The sequence below is a fragment of the Cupressus sempervirens genome, chromosome 6, assembly GCF_028749045.1.
Source record: "Cupressus sempervirens isolate cs-2001-9-10 chromosome 6, ASM2874904v1, whole genome shotgun sequence".
NCBI lineage: Eukaryota > Viridiplantae > Streptophyta > Pinopsida > Cupressales > Cupressaceae > Cupressus > Cupressus sempervirens.
The window spans coordinates 395,528,702-395,542,757 of record NC_143123.1 but is presented as its reverse complement, the minus strand read 5'-3'; positions in this window follow the sequence as shown (position 1 = coordinate 395,542,757).

Sequence of the window (14,056 nt, the reverse complement as noted above, 5' to 3'; positions counted from 1 at the left end):
ACTTCACATAGCCTGATTGATTGAATTTCTTGTTCTCTTTTGAGCTTTCTTACTTCTTCCTATAGGGAACCATTCTTTGCTAGGAGTTCCTTAATTGCCTCATTAGCTTCATTTGAACTGCTTGAAGGTAAAAGGTCTTCAATCTTTTCTTCAACATACTAATGATCATTCATTTGTCTTGCAAGTTCCTTCCTTCTTTTCAGGGATTGAGAAAGATGCTCCTTAGCTTCTTTGAGTTGAGCCATGGCCAATTCCAGATCTAGCTTTTCATTTTCAATAGCTTTGTCAAGTCTGAATATCTCCATTGTCCTTGATCTTTGCTCAAGCTGTCAAACTTTATCTTGAGAACCACATGGCTCTGATACCAATTGTTGGAAATATTCAAGATATGATAGGTTACTGAGAGGGGAGGGGGGTGAATCAGTACCTTCAAAACTTTAAACAATTTAACACGTTAACCATTGATCATTCATTTATCTAATCTAATGCATAAATGATGAATCAAACATCCATAACACAATTACACTGTGATTTGGTGACCCAGAAACCTTCCAAATAGAAAGTAAAACTGGGGTGGGGATGATACCCACAAAACTTCATTACTACAGTATGAAGTTGGCCTATTAAGGCTTACATTGATCACTTCTGGTGATCTGCCCTGTTAGGAGCATAAAGGACTGCTAGGTCCACCTTGTTAGAGGATTTACAAACATACACTAAAGTATGCACTCTGTTAGGAGATTTATACAAAGATTGTTAAGCCTACCCTATTAAAGGATTTACAAAATTGATTCACCTATTAGGATGAAATAGTAGATCTACTTAAAAACTTGATTTGCTAAATAGATCCTTCAAGTATATATCACCTTTTGTGACTGATGAATAATTATTGCTCCTTGTAGACCTTGCTGAATACTCTGCTCTTCTACTGATTCACTTTCATTCTTCTCAAAACATTACATGTCTCTCTTGATAATATTCACATCACATACTCACTCTTATTGCAAATGACATAATACATTACATATATACCATTCCAATCATTACAATTGCAAGGTCGGCTAAAACACAAGTGAACAAAATATTATTGAGTTAGCCAAACAGTAAATAACTCGGGTTCACTGAACTGACTCGGTGACCTTTTGATACTTGGCATCCATTGCATTACTTGGCATCATCATGCACTCGGTAGGAGTGAAGGCTCGATCCATAATAATCACCTGACGTAGCTCTAAACTCGATAACCATTGGAGACTCGGTAGATGTAGTGTCACTCGGTAAAAATTGAATCCTTTGTTTTACCTTGCTTTCACTTGGTAAACATTGCACTTGCATCACTCGATAGGCACTATGCTTTCATCACTTGGTAAGCACTGTGAAGTTCATTACTTGGTAAGCATTATGCTTTCATCGCTCAGTAAGCACTGCGCTTCCATCACTCGGTAAACATTGTGAAGTTTGGTGAACATTGTAAACTCAGTAAACACTGTTGGATTGCACATTCACTCAGTAGCTATACTTAGCTCAATTAATACTTGAATGCTCAGTGTGAACTGCGAAGCTCAGTTAACACTTAGAATGCTCGGTGTGAATTGTGAAGTTCGATGTAAGCTGCTTAAGTGATGAATGTACAAGGTAACTATTGAATGCTCAGTATACATTGTAGACTGAGTGATGAGCTCGGTAGCTATACTAATACAGATAAGTGTTGTCACTAATGGCAATAATAACTTAATACCAACATCCAAGTGTGAAGTAATATAATGATACAAGATAATGCAAATGAAATGCAAGGATGTGAATATCAATTAGCAGCAGAACAAAGTGTATTGCAAGGCCATATCAAGAGCAACAGAGTTACATCTATCACATAGAGGTGATTAGTACTTCAAGGATCTCAATCAACAATTCAATTGTAAGTCAGAGATCTATTTTTTCATCCTAACAGGTGAATCAACTTCAAATAATTTCACAAGGTAGACTTAACAGTCTTTTCTTAAATCTCTTTATTGAGTGCATACTTCATTGTATGTTTGTCAAACCTCTAACAAGGTGGACCTAGAAGTCCTAATTGCTCCTAATAGAGAAGATCATCAGAAGTAATCATTATAAGTATTCCAGTCAGTACTCCACCAGTAGGCACTGTACAATTTTTCACTGCTAGCCCTATTGTTTCCACTATTGTTTCTATTCCAAAATCTAAAGCATTAACTCCAAAGTTAGTTCAACCAAGACTTCTGATTAGTGGAAAGGAAATAGATGTAGATATAGATTTGGATGAGGAAATTAAAATTCCCAAATGGGATTTTGATAACATCTTTGTGGATCAAATGCACATAGTTGGTCATCTTCTACAAAAGAAGGCAAAGAAAAAGAAACTCAGAGAAGAGAGAGATAGAGAATACAAAATTATTGAGGATGCAAAGAATATTTTGATAGAAGATATAGGCATTGAATTTGATTCTTCTCAACACATTTTATTGCAATTAGAAGAGGCAGTCAGAAAATTCAATGAAGATTCTAGTGGCCAAGATAAGCTAATTGAGAAAACAGAAAAGAAATTTGATAACAAAGTGCTTGAGCACATTGCTCAGCAAATAGCTATCCAATAGGTAGAGCTTTCTTCAATTTTGTTAAATCTTGAAACTTCTTACACAAATGTAACATCTTTTTTTGCTTGGTTATGTGATGTTACTGAGTATGCTAAGGAACTAAAGAGCAAATTGAATAAAATTGATGAAGATCTGATGGCTAGTGCAAAGCAGTTTCAACTTGACCCCAGTCCAAGCTCTACACATCATATGAAGATCATATTCTTATCAAATATGGAGACAAAATTATTGAGAGAGGAAGCAAGGATCTGGTCTACACTCATAGACATTTAGAATATGATCCTTCCGATCATGGATGCAATGCAAAAGCACATTGCTTATTCCAAAACATTGATTCATGACAATAATTTCTCAATTGTAGATCACATGATTGAGCTCTCTACAGAAGTACAAGTTGCTCTTCAAATCTACAAAGTTTTGCAAGATAACTGGGGCAAGATGTTAACTCTCATTCTTAAGGTACATTCTGAATTTCTCTCACATTTTGGTGTCTCCATATAAGTAGATTGTGTATAACTCTTTGGCATTATTGTCAAAAAGGGGGAGAGATATTTATAAATATCATGAGAGAAAGATACCGTACTAGGAGATATATGCAGTATGTCAATATGCCTAACTCAATATGTACATTGTATGGGGGAGATATATGCAAAGCAAACATATATATAACAAAGTTACAAAGACAAATTTTGAAAAATCTCAAAAAAAAATCAGCATGCCATACCAAGCTAAGTATCACACTATGTTGTACATAAGTTTTGGCTAATAAGTGTTTTTGTCACTAATGCCAAAGGGGGAGATTTTTTACATTAAGTCAAGTTTCTTATTAGTGACAACACTTATTCAGACAAAAGTTCAGTGTTTTCCAAGTACTACAGTTCAGACCAAGCAGCTTAGTGTTCGTCGAGATTTATAGTTTCTATCAAGTTAACAACTTAAGTCAAGCGAAGCTAGTGTTAACCAAGTTTAATGAAGAATAGTGTCTACCGAGCATAGTTGTGGTAAACAGGGAATGCGGTTTATACTGAGTGATCTTGTATCTATTGAGTCACCAGTGTACACCGAGTTCAAAACTATGTTGAAGTGATTAGTATGGAATGAGCCTCTACTTCTATCGAATGCATGATGATGTCGAGTATTGTTAGTGGACGCTGTGTATCAAAAATTCACCAAGTTAGTTTTAGAACTCGAGTATCTACATTTGGGCTGACTTTGTAATATTGGTGTTAACTTGTGTAATGGATGACTTTGTAATAATGAATTGGACTGATATATATGCAATGTATTGTATCATATCCAAGTGTGAAGTAATATAGTGATATGAGATAATGCGAATGAAATGCAAGCATGCGAATGTGAATTAGCAACAGAACAAAGTGTATGGCAAGGCCATATCAAGAGCAATAGAGTTACATCTATCATATAGAGGTGATCAATACTTCAAGGATCTTAATCAACAATTCAATTGTAAGTCAAAGATCTACTATTCCATCCTAACAGGTGAATCAGCTTCAAATCCTTTTACAAGGTAGACTTAGTAGTCTTTTCCTAAATCTCTTTATCGAGTGCATACTTCATTGTATGTTTGTAAAACCTCTAACAAGGTGGACCTAGCAGTCCTAATTGCTCCTAATAGGGCAGATCATCAAAAGTGATCATTGTAAGTATTCTAGTCAGTACTCCACCAATAGGCATTGTACAAGTTTTCACTGCTAGCCCTACTATTTCCACTATTGTTTCTATTCCAAAATCTAAAGCATTAACTCCAAAGTTAGTTCAACCAAGACTTCTGATTAGTGGAAAGGAAATAGATGAAGATATAGATTTGGATGAGCAAATTGAAATTTGTTGTTTAGTGTGGAGCCTGATCAGTCCCCAAGTGGGAGATTGTTAGATTGTGGTGACTGATCAGGAAAGTACTGTACATACTTCATAAATAGTGGGGTTCGGGGCATCGCCTCGAAATTTTTTTTTGGGCCGTGGCCGACATGGTAGCCGACATATTATGGCCGACATGTTATAACCCTAAAGCGGTTTAATACTTATATAAAAGGGCTTAGTGTTGGGTATTTTTTCATTATGTTGTGATGTGAAATTGGTTCTTGCGGCGATATTGAGCTGTAAGGGATTACGGATTGTAATCAGGTTGTAATCACTGGATTGTAATAAGATCGGACTTGTTGTTTGGTGGACGTAGCCTAGGGATTGGGTGAACCACGTTAAATCTTGGTGCCTTGTGTTCATTTCTGTGTGTTCTATTATTTTTCTGTTATTGGTTATATTTGCGTGTAGTTTTTTATTTCTGTCTGTGGTTTATCCTAACAAGTGGTATCAGAGCGAGGTTGTCTTTCAGTTATCCTCTATAGGAAATTCTCACGGTTAAGTGAGAGTCTCACGATTGAGTGGGAGCGATGGCAGATGAGGGTAAGCTGAGGGTTGACAAGTTTAATGGGCAGAACTTCCATTTATGGAAGATGCAAATGGAAGACTATCTATATAAAAAGGATTTATGGAAGCCGTTGGAAGGCAAAGCCAAGAATCAGGGAACTATGTCAAAGGCTGAATGGGATCTTTTGGACAGAAAGGCACTCGGAAGCATTCGGTTATGCTTGGCACCATCAGTGGCATTTAATATTACAAAAGCAAAGATGACAGAAGATTTGATGAAAACCCTAGCGACACTATATGAAAAGCCCTCCGCTTCAAACAAGGTATTTCTCATGAAGCGTTTATTTAATATGAAAATGGCAGAAGGTGGATCTGTTGCAGATCATTTAAATGAGTTTAATACTATTACTAGTCAATTATCTTCTGTGGGTATCAATTTTGATGAAGAAATTAGGGCTCTCTTGATTTTGTGTTCTTTGCCTGAAAGCTGGAATGGCTTGGTAATGGCGGTGAGTAATTCTGTTCCTGGATCTAGTACCCTAAAATATGATGATGTGATTAGTGTTATTTTAAGTGAGGAAACTCGTACAAAATTCTCAAGTGGATCTACATCAGGAAGTGCTTTAAATGCACAAAGCAGGGGCAGAACGACTGAAAGAGGAAGTAACTCTGGAAATCGTGGGAAATCAAGAGGAAAGTCAAAGGGGAGGAGGTCTCAATTGAGAGGACCAAATGATTGTTGGTACTATGGGAAACCAGGGCACAAAAAGAAAGATTGTTGGAATCGAAAGAAAAATGAAGGAGATAAATCAGATGGAGACAAGGAGGCAAATGTGGTAAGTAACAAATCCAAAGAGGATGCTTTGCTTTTGTCTTTAGAAAGTGTTGATGATTCATGGGTTTTAGATTCTGGTGCTTCATTTCATGCTACACCTCATAGAGGTTATTTCATTGATTATGTCTAAGGGGATTTTGGGCTTGTTTATTTGGGGGATAATGAACCCTGTCAAATTGTTGGAAAGGGAAAATTTAAGATTAAGTTGCAGAATGGGAATCATTGGCTACTACATGAGGTAAGACATGTTCCAAAGCTGAGTAGGAATTTAATTTCAGTAAGGCAACTCGGTGATGAGGGTTGTGTAGTTACTTTTAATGATAAAAATTGGAAGGTTTCAAAAGGTTCCCTTGTAGTAGCAAAAGGTGTGAAAGTAGGCACCTTATATCTTTGTACAGGTCATATTGTTCCTACTACTTTGATTGTTTCAGAGAAAAATGAATGTTCAGGAACAATTGTTGCAGTTGAGCAGGGAGAACAAATAGCTGTTGTAGATTCTGATACAGCGTTGTGGCACAATAGACTTGGGCACATGAGTGAGAAAGGTATGAAATTACTTCATTCAAAGAAAGTTTTACCAGGTCTAAAATGTGTGAATATGGATTTTTGTGAAAGTTGTGTGTATGGAAAACAAAAGAGAGTGAGTTTTGTAAAGACTGGGAAGGAAAACAAAAAGGAAAAATTAGAACTTGTGCATACAGATGTATGGGGACCAGCTCAGGTATCTTCCCTTGGTGGCTCTCATTATTATGTTACATTTATTGATGATGCAACTAGAAAAGTATGGGTTTATTTCCTTAGACATAAATCTGATGTATTTCAAACTTTTAAGAAATGGAAATGCTTGGTTGAAAATGAGACTGGTAAGAAATTAAAATGTCTCAGATCTGATAATGGTGGTGAGTATTGTAGTCATGAATTTGAAGATTATTGCTCCACTAATGGTATTCGTAGACAAAAAACTGTTCCAAGGACTCCACAGGAAAATGGAGTGGCTGAATGCATGAATAGGACTATAATGGAGCATGCAAGGAGCATGAGGTTGCATGTTGGGTTGCCCTTACACATGTGGGAAGAGGCTGTCAATACTGCAGTATATTTGATTAATAAAGGTCCCTCTACTCCTTTGGGTTGTGGTATTCCAGAGGAAGCATGGACTGGTAAGAAGGTGAGTTATTCTTTTCTCAAGACCTTCGGTTGTGAAGCTTTTGCTCATATAGACTCTGAAAATAGAACCAAGCTAGAAGCTAAATCAAAGAAATGTGTCTTTGTTGGATATGGCATTTATGAATTTGGTTATAGGCTTTGGGATTTTGAAAATCTTAAAATTGTTAGAAGTCGGGATGTCATATTCAATGAGAAAGTGTTGTACAAAGATCTATTGCAGCAACATGAGAAAAAAGAAGATGATAATGTAGTGCTGGATGATACTCCAAAAGCTAATGTTCCAGCCATTCCTCATGATGTGCAACAACTGCAACAACAAATACCACACACACCAGTGAATGTTAGACGATCAACTAGGCAAATTAGACCTCCACAAAGGTTTTCGCCCTCTTTGTATTCTATTTTACTTACTGATGCTGGTGAACCTGAAAGTTATGATGAAGCTATGCAGGTGGTTACTAAGATTCAGTGGGAGTCTGCAATGAAAGATGAAATGGACTCTTTGCTGAAAAATAAGACATGGGATTTGTGCAAGTTGCCTGCAGGTAAAAAGGCTTTACAGAATAAGTGGGTTTACAGGTTGAAAGAAGAGGAAGGAGGTAAGAAAAGATTTAAGGCTAGGTTAGTTGTAAAAGGATTTGCACAGAAAAAGGGAATTGATTTTGATGAGATATTTTCTCCTGTTGTTAAAATGACTTCTATTTGTACTGTTTTAAGTCTTGTGGCTACTGAAGATTTGCATTTAGAGAAGATGGATGTTAAAACAACCTTTCTTCATGGTGATTTGGATGAAGAAATATATATGGCTCAGCCATAGGGTTTTGAGGTCAAAGGTAAGGAGAACTTAGTGTGCAAATTGAAGAAAAGTTTATATGGCTTGAAGCAAGCACCTCGGCAATGGTATCTAAAATTTGATAGTTTTATGCATGAGCATGGATATAACAGGTGTCATTCAGATTATTGTGTTTATTTTAAGAGGTTGGATGATGATAGCTACATTATTTTATGTTTATATGTTGATGATATGCTTGTAGCTAGGTCTAACATGGATCATATTAAGGGGCTGAAACGCCAATTAGCACATGCATTTGCTATGAAAGATTTGGGGGCAGCAAAACAAATCCTTGGTGTGAAGATTTGCAGGGATAGGAAGAACATAATATTGACGCTATCTCAAGCTGATTATGTTGAGAAGGTGTTGCAACGTTTCTCTATGGAGAATGCTAAAGCTGTCAGCACACCTTTACCCAATCATTTGAAATTGACTAAGGAGATGTGTCCCGAGACATAGGAAGAGGAGGATAAGATGTCCAAGGTACCCTATGCTTCAATTGTAGGAAGTTTGATGTATGCTATGGTGTGCACTAGGCCAGATATTGCACATGCAGTGGGAGTCGTTAGCAGGTATATGAGTCATCCAGGATTTGAGCATTGGAATGCTGTCAAGTGGATTCTTAGATATTTGAGAGGGACATCCAATAAGTGTTTACATTTTGGGAGCTCTACTACTGATTTACAGGGCTATGTTGACTCAGATTTGGCAGGGGATATTGATACCAGGCGGAGTACTACAAGTTATGTCTTTACTGTTGGTGGGGCAGCCGTGAGCTGGGTTTCGAGGTTACAGAAGATTAATGCTTTATCCACTACAGAGGCAGAGTATGTTGCTGCTACAGAGGCAGCCAAGGAGATGATATGGCTTTAGTTCTTCTTGGAAGAATTGGGACATCCTCAGATGGATAATTATTTGTTCGTAGATAGTCAAAGTGCCATTCATCTTGCAAAGAATTCAGCTCTGCATTCTAAGACCAAACACATACAATTGCAGTACCATTTCATTTGATCTATTTTGGAGGATGGACAATTAAAGTTGGAGAAGGTACATACCAATGACAATCTAGCAGATATGTTGACAAAAGTTGTAACAAGGGAGAAGCTGAACTCCTCTTCAGCTTCGGTTGGTCTTTTAGACTGAACATGAATAAAAAAAGAACAGTAGAGTCCAAGGTGGTTTGATCCAGTGGGAGCCCCATGTGGTAGTGGTATTGCTACAGGATCAATCTCCAAGTGGGAGATTGTTTTTTAGTGTGGAGCCTGATCAGTCCCCAAGTGGGAGATTGTTAGATTGTGGTGACTGATTAGGAAAGTACTGTACATACTTCATAAATAGTGGGGTTCAAATTTTTTTGGGTCATGGCTGACATGGTAGCCGACATATTATGGCTGACATATGGCCGACATGTTATAACCCTGAAGCAGTTTAATACTTGTATAAAAGGGCTTAGGGTTGGGTATTTTTTCATTATGTTGTGATGTGAAATTGGTTCTTGCGGTGGTATTGAGCTGTAAGGGATTACGGATTGTAATCAGGTTGTAATCACTAGATTGTAACAAGATCGGACTTGCTGTTTGGTGGACATAGCCCAGGGATTGGGTGAACCACGTTAAATCTTGGTGCCTTGTGTTCATTTCTGTGTGTTCTATTATTTTTCTGTTATTGGTTATATTTGCATGTAGTTTTTTATTTTTGTCTGTGGTTTATCCTAACAAAATTTCCAAATGGGATTTTGATAACATCTCTGTAGATCAAATGCACATAGTTGGTCATCTTCTACAAAAGAAGGCAAAGCAAAAGAAACTTGAAGAAGAGAGAGATAGAGAATACAAAATTATTGAGGATGCAAAGAGTATTTTGACATAAGCTATATGAGTTGAAGTTGATTCTTCTCAACACATTTTGTTGCAATTAGAAGAGGTAGTCAACAAATTCAATGAAGATTCCAGTGGCCAAGATAAGCTAATTGAGAAAGCAAAAAATAAATTTGATAACAAAGTGCTTGAGCACATTGCTTAGCAAATAGCTATCCAACAGGTAGAGCTTTCTTCAATTTTGTCAAATCTTGAAACTTCTTACACAAATGTAACATCTCTTTTTGCAAAGTTATATGATGTTACCGAGCATACTAAGGAAATCAAGAGCAAATTGAATAAAATTGATGAAGATCTGATGGCTACTGCAAAGTAGTTGCAACTTGACCCTAGTTCAAGTTCTGAACATCATATGAAGATTAGATTCTTATTAGATATGTAGGAAGAATTATTGAGAGAGGAAGCAAGGATCCGGTCTACACTCATAGACATTCAGAATATGATCCTTCCCATCATGGATACAATGTAGAAGCACATTGCTTATTCCAAAATATTGATCTATGACAATAATTTCTCAATTTTAGATCACATGATTGAGCTCTCTGTAGAAGTACAAGTTGCTCTTCAAACCTTCAAAGTTTTGCAAGATAACTGGGACAAGATGTTAACTCTCATTCTTAAGGTACATTCTAAATTTCTCTCACATTTTGGTGTCTCCATATAAGTAGATTGTGTATAACTCTTTGGCATTATTGTCAAAAAGGGGGAGAGACATATATATATATAATAAAGGGGGAGAGATATTTGTAAATATCATGAGAGAAAGATACCATACTAGGAGATATATGCAGTATGTAAATATGCCTGACTTGATATGTACATTGTATGGGGGAGATATATGCAAAGAAAACATATATATAACATAGTTACAAAGACAAATTTTGAAAAATCTAAAAAAAAAAAATCAACATGTCATACCAAGCTAAGTATCACACTATGTTGTACATAAGTTTTGGCTAATAATTGTTTTTATTACTAATGCCAAAGGGGGAGATTATTGACATTAAGTCAAGTTTGTCATTAGTGACAACACTTATTCAAACAACAGTTTAATGTTTTCCAAGTACTATAGTTCAGAACAAGCAGTTCAGTGTTCGCTGAGATTTACAGTTTCTACCAAGTTAACAACTTAAGTCAAGTGAAGCTAGTTTTAACTAAGTTGAATGAAGAACAGTGTCTACCAAGCACAATTGTGGTAAATAGGGAATGTAGTTTATACTGAGTGACATTGTATCTACCAAGTCACCAGTGTACAACAAGTTTGAAACTACGTTGAAGTGATTAGTATGGATCAAGCCTCTACTTCTACTGAGTGCATGACGATGTCAAGTAATGACAGTGGATGTCGTGTATTAGAAATTCACCAAGCCAGTTTCAGAACTCGAATATCTACATTTGGGCTGACTTTGTAATATTGGTGTTAACTTGTGTAATGACCGACTTTGTAATAATGTGAATTGGATTGATATATATGCAATGTATTGTATCATATCCAAGTGTGAAGTAATATAATGATATGAGATAGTGAGAATCAAATGTGAGCATGCGAATGTGAATCAACAACAGAACTAAGTGTATTGCAAGGCCATATCAGGAGCAACAAAGTTACATCTATCACATAGAGGTGATCAGTACTTCAAGGATCTCAATCAACAATTCAATTGTAAGTCAGAGATCTACTGTTTCATCCTAATAGGTGAATCAACTTTAAATCCTTTCACAAGGTAGACTTAACAATCTTTTCTTAAATCTCTTTACCAAGTGCATACTTCATTGTATGTTTGTAAAACCTCTAACAGGGTGGACCTAGTAGTCCTAATTGCTCCTAATAGGGTAGATCATTAGAAGTGATCATTGTAAGCCTTAATAGGTCAATTTTATGTTGTAGTATTGAAGTTTTGTGGGTATCATCCCCACCCCAGTTTTACTTTCTATTTGGAAGGTTTCTGGGTCACCAAATATTGTGTTCATGGTGTCTTATGTTTCTCTATTTCTTATGCATGCAGTAGATCAAATGTATTAATGCAATTAAGTTTTGAATTTGTTAAAAGTTTTGAAGTTACTGATTCACCCCTCCACTCTCAGTAACTTAGCTAGTCTTGAATATTTTCAACAATTGGTATCAAAGCATTATGGTTCTCAGGATAAAAGTTTGATAGCTTGAGCAAAGATCAAAGACAATGGAGATATTCAGAGCTGACAAAGCTATTGACAATGAAAAGTTAGATCTAGAAATGGCCATGGCTTAACTCAAGAAAACAAAAGAGCATCTTTCCCAATCCCTAAAAAGAAGGAAGGAACTTGCAAATCAGATGAATGATCACCAATATGTTGAAGAGAAGATCAAAGATTTTTTCCCCTCAAGCAGTTCAGATGAAGCCAATGATGAAATCAAAGAACTCCTAGAAAAGAATGGCTCCCTACAAGAAGAAGTAAGAAAATTGAAAAGAGAACAAGAAATTCAGTCAATAAGATTGTGTGAAATCTCAGAACAAAGAAATAAGGCAAAAGAAGACTTGGAGGTAAGGAAAAATAAATTCAAAATCAATCCCTTTAGCAAGAAAATCTTATTAATCAACTCTCCAATGCAAATGAAGAAATCATGAATCTAAGATCTGAAAATGAAAGGTTAAGAAATGACTTAAACTTTGAAAGGCAAATCAAAGAAAGGATGAAAATTGATCTAAATTATGAAAATAAATTCAATGAAAGAATAATGAAATCCCAAGTAGACATGGATCAATTAAATAAGAAAAGTGAGCAAAATCTTTATAGGCAAAAGGGTAAGGCAAGACCTGGATAAAAAGAAGAAGGTGAATCCTCCAAACAAGGTGCTCAAAGGAATCAAAGACCTACTTGCAATTATTGTGGTAAGATAGGTCATACATCAAACAAATGTTGGAGTAATAGAAAGGCAAAATTCAATGAGAAGAAAGGATACCACCATAATATGTTACACATGTCCTAAACTTGGTCATATAGCTAAGAATTGCATGAATACAGGTAGAATTGAAGATGAAAAGAAAGAAAAAGCAGATAACATCAGGAAGTAGATGAGACAACAGTGGATTCCTAAATCTACCGAGCAAGCTAGTTTAAGCGATGATAGTCATGTCACTCAAGAAGTGGGTGACTCCACCATTTCCAATTAAGTTCTTAAGAAAGAGCTAGAACTATGTTTTCAAGGTCACATCTTAAACAGTTCCAATTGAAAGGAAGTAAAGATTCATATTGGTATTCAAGATACAAAAGAATCATTAGTAAGATCAGCAATAGTTATCACTGAATTGACTTCCCTACCAAGCAAGGTCGGGTCATTCACTCTATTGAGCGATGTTGGGAGAAACATGGTTATGTTTGGTTGCCGAGTTACAAGCTTTCACCGAGCAATCTGTACAAATAGTGGATGACAGGCTATCACACTGTCATTATGGTTCTCATCGTATTGAGTATTAATGGGAAGTTTTATCAAAAGGCAGGAAATCAACTTCATTCTCATCGTAAATTCAAAATATTGTGAACAAAGTGATTTGTAGAGCATCCCAAAGACCTTGAGTAGAATTTACAGCAAAAGTTCTTTTCGAAGAATTTTCTTAGCTTACCGAGTTACCATGGCATCTAGCTTTAGCAAATTTGGTTGTGACAACCATTAATACATCAAATATCCAACCACTCCCTACTACCTCTCAGCTCAACACATCACAAATAGAAGTGTTGTGATGTCCTCATTTTGACATGTAATTCAAATACGTATTATATGTAAAATAGTACTAATAATTAAAATAATGATATTATAATAGAATAATATTATATTAAAATAATATTTAGTAATACTATTATAATCATATAATATTTTATAATCATGTTAGATTTATAAAAACAATATTATATTATAATCATATAATAATATCATATTATGTATAATGTATTATAATATAATCAATGAAATAATAATAATCTAATATAATGATATTACGATGATTAAGATATATTTCAATGTAACAATACTATATTAATAATGTATAGTTGATATATTATTAAATTAATATATGTTATAACATAATTATTAATATAATATATTAACTAAGCTTATTAATATAATATAATTATTATTACGAAGAGAAGTGTCTCTTACTATTAATATGTATATATGTGGAATAATAACATTGAAAGGGGACCATCAGATAGAAGATTATAAAACTCATACAGCTGAAATAGGGAAATAAATAAATGTCCCAAAAGGGGACATTACAAGTGGTATCAGAGCATGATCCTGCCATCCTACGGATTAAAGATAGAGCATAGATCCACACATCAGATAAAGGTAAAGATTACATACAAGAAT